The sequence below is a fragment of the Otolemur garnettii genome, unplaced genomic scaffold, assembly GCF_000181295.1.
Source record: "Otolemur garnettii isolate 467f Iridium unplaced genomic scaffold, OtoGar3 scaffold00028, whole genome shotgun sequence".
Lineage (NCBI taxonomy): Eukaryota > Metazoa > Chordata > Mammalia > Primates > Galagidae > Otolemur > Otolemur garnettii.
The window spans coordinates 6,357,913-6,361,895 of record NW_003852423.1 but is presented as its reverse complement, the minus strand read 5'-3'; the positions used below and the strand labels follow the sequence as shown (position 1 = coordinate 6,361,895).

The window sequence follows — 3,983 nt, the reverse complement described above, 5'->3', positions numbered from 1 at the left end:
GAAACTTCCCACTAGATACACATGGCTCAATCAGATGTGGGTAGGAACAAGAGAGAGAGAAACAAGGTCTCTGTTTAAAAAACAAAAAAACAACTTTTTTCTTCCCCATTAGGATACCACTAAGAGATTTCATTGTGTCGACAATCTCTTATTATAAATGTAAATCGCCTCTGTGTTAAGCTTATGAATTCTCACCTTTGTATAAATTATTTAAATCAGATCAGTACCTTCCAGAGCTTGAGATTTCAGTGTTGTGATTAGATGAAGAAGAGCAAGATTATCTTAAAAACATTTTTAAGAAGGAAGTATATGGCAAGGAGGAACTTAGGACACTCAGTACATAGAAACTAAGTGGCTGGAAGTCAGTGTTGAGTTGGGAGGAAAGAGAATAGAGAAGGATGAAGAAAGGACAAGGGTCCCCAATGTAAGGCAGAAGGCCATTACATAGAAACTTGTCCCACTTTGTCCTTGTGCCTTTGGCTCTGATGGCAGCTGGAACGCCACTGACAATCACCAGGCCTATTGCCTTTGGCACACTAGCAGTGGGCTGAGACATCAGGATGCATTTGTCAGGCTGTCTTGTCAGCTTGCCCTAGTTCAGCCAGACTTCTCAGGACAAGCTCTTTCGGCTCCTATGAAGCCAGGTACCCCCCTGTCCCCCACAGAGATGACATACAAAGGAGAGAAAGAGAAGTAAGGGAAAGGATGGAGAGATGAGCACACACACAAGTAGGTCAGAATCCGTCCCCTCCCCACTCCTCCTGCTCAGTCAGTCAGGCACCAAAGGACTGTGGGATTTATCCCCCACCACTGTTCCCATTCTCCTTGGCATCTTACATATATTGCATTTCATATGTTTTCAAATCATTTGATCTGAAATAACAGATGTGTGAGCAGATTGTGAGCAGAGCAGGTAAGACTATCCCATTTAAAATAATGAGGATACTATGGTTCAAAAATGTTGTTGGTCCTTTCCCAAATTCCAACTGCTAATTAGAAACTAGGCCACTTTGGAACCCAAGTCTCTAGATGCTTCATTCCAAAATAGTGGGACTCAAATTCTACACTTTAAATCATTACCTCGCACAGCCTGCAGGCGGCTGTAGGGAGGAATGGAAGGACTACGGGTTGCAATCCCTGCCTCTGTCAGTGATCACTCATGAAATTTTTAAGATTTCGCTCTGTGAGCCTTGATTTTCTCACCTATCAGATAAGGTAGGTGCAGACAATCTTCTGACTCTTAAAAGAGCATACCTGGGGGGGGGCAGCAGGAAGAAGGGGGGAGAAGCAGAAAACATGGAGGATGAATACTTCATTTCACAATCGTGCCTGTGCATAATCTCACTCACACACCATAACAGTTAATATTCTATCAAATGTTGAATCTCAAAAAATCCTGAAATTGCCTCAAATATTGGCAGCATTGCTAGAAACCCATGGTGAGGCCCATCGCTTCCGTCTTCCCATTCAGGACTCTGTCTCACAGGCGCCACCACTCACACCTCTGAAGACCAAACAAAGTGGGACTCGGCCAACCTCAGTCCTAGTGCCTTGGCTGACAGATGCCAGCAGACAGCTTGGCCACCTTCAGTCCCACTGCCAGCCATGCACAAAAGAATTAAAAGCAGGAATTCAAAGGGACATGTGTATGCCAGTGTTCGTTGCAGCACTATTTGCAATAGTACAAAGGTGAGAACAACCCAAGTGTCCATCAACAGGTAAGATGGATAAACAGAGTATAATGTATAATACAATAGAATATTATTCAGCCATAAAAAGGAATGCTGTTCTGATACATGCCATGACGTGGATGAACCTTGAGGACACTGTGCTAAGTGAAGCATACCAGACACAAAAGACAAATGTCATATGATTCTATTATATGCGATACCTAGAATAGCAAATTCATAGAGACAGAAAGTAAAATAGAGATTACCTGGGATTGGAGAGAGGAAGGAACGTAGAAATATTGTTTACTAGGTATAGAGTTTCTACTTGGAATGACAAAAAAGTTCTAAAAATGCATAGAATTTTTGCATTTCTATGGTTGCATAACGGGGTAAATGTGCTTAATACCACTGAATTATACACTGAAAAATGGTTAAAATGGTAAACACCATGTTATGTATATTTATGATAATAGGGAAAAAAAGATAAAATGCTACAGAGAACCCTCAAGGTTTTCTGGAGGAGAATGATAAGGAGAGAGCCCCAAATCAGTTTTCCAAATAAATGTCACTTCCCAAAAGACCAGGGACTTTTTGCTATGGTCTGAATATATCACCCCCAAATTCACATGTCGAAACCTAGTTTTCTTTTTTTTTTTTCCACATGAGGAAGCATTTATTTGAAGTTTAACATGAAGTCATACAAACAAAATGTAGATAAACACAAATCCACATTGAGTCATAACAGATAGGAAAGAACGAAGTAAAAACAAAGAAAACTAATTGGCCCCCATGATGCCATGAATGTACACAGCTATCATTAATAAAAAAAAGAAAAGAAAAGAAAACTAATTGGCAGCTATATACAGTTGGACACATTTGTGTCTTGTACACTAGAAAGTCTTTCACAAAATAATCATCTTAGATCAGTAGAAGACCAGTCTTCGCTGTTGTCCTGCAGGATGGGTTACATCAGCATTTCCTCCTGTTTCTCCGATGTCCTCCTTCAGTATGGCTGGTAATTGTTTTGGTGATTGCCACCGCCTCAAGATGCCTTGCCATAAGTGCTCTGTTGGCCACTGTAGTCTGCATATCCCTGTCCATATCCGTAGTTCCCATAGTTATACCCAGTGTAGTCATATCCCCCATAGCCACTGCAGTTTTGATCACCACTATAGGCTCTATTGTAATTTCCATATCCTTGATCATAATAGTTATTAAATCCTTGGTTCCAGTTTCGGCCCTGACCTTGGCCTCTACCCCTAATACCACCTCGTCCACTGGACGCAACACCTCTTCCTCCTTTCTGTTGTTGCTGCCTATAGACTTTTTTGGGCTGTGCAACTTTGATTTCACACTTCCCAGAACCAATTTCTTTACTGGCTCTTCATCTGTATATGTGATAAAACAAAATCCTCTCCTTTCATGTGTTTTTGTATCCATGGGAAGTTCAATATTTTCAATCTCTCCAAAGGCTCCAAAATATTCTTTAATTTGTTCTTCGGAAGTGTCTGGGCTCAATCCTCCCACAAAAACCTTCTTGGGGGCTCTTTCCCTTTTAAAGCTTTGGCTCTTTGGGAGTCTATCAATTTGCCATCCAGTTTGTGTTCTTTCAGTTCCAAAACCTTATCAACACTAGCAGCATCTTTGAAAAGCACAAATCCAAATCCTCTTGATCTACCAGTGACTGGATCTGTTTTAATCATGCAGTCTACAACTTCCCCAAATCGAGACAAATATTCAGTCCGATCTTCCTTGCTTGTATCCCAGCTCAAGCCTCCAATAAACATTTTACCGTCATCCTGCTGATTCTTGCTCGCGCTGATCTTGGATCCCTCTGCGAATTGCTTTATGTTGCTGTATTCGTTCACATTCTCCATGGCGGCGGAGCTGTCGGCAGGGGGTTGCGGCAGCAGCGGCAGCGGCAGCGTTGTATGGAGCCATATTTAAAATGGCAGCAGAGTATCCAATGTACACAGCCCTATTATGAAACTAATTTATAGTTCTCAAATGAAAGCTACAACCTAATTCTAGCCCAAGAATATGGGGCGGGGGTGGGTGAGGGGAGGGGAGAAGGGTGGATGGGTGGTGGGAGGGGGACTGGAAAGATCACTTATATGGTCTGTCTAACAAGGGTACTGTTGGGCCACAGGGCAGTAAGGAGGCCCTAAAAACAATGAAAACATTCTACCCGCATATCAGACTCTTGCACCTGGAGGCAACACACTACTCCCTCCCTACTCCCTCATACCCGTGCTAAAAATAACCGTCGCAAAAAGTCCCCAGAGCAAAACTGCCCAGCAACCCTGCAAGTTA

The 3,983-nt window shown here is 42.4% G+C and overlaps 1 pseudogene; it reads right to left on the bottom strand.

Moving 5' to 3' along the window:
* Positions 1 to 2,673: 2,673 nt before the first annotated feature.
* On the bottom strand, positions 2,674 to 3,562 carry LOC100951138 (annotated as a pseudogene).
* Between the last annotated feature and the right edge of the window lie 421 nt (positions 3,563 to 3,983).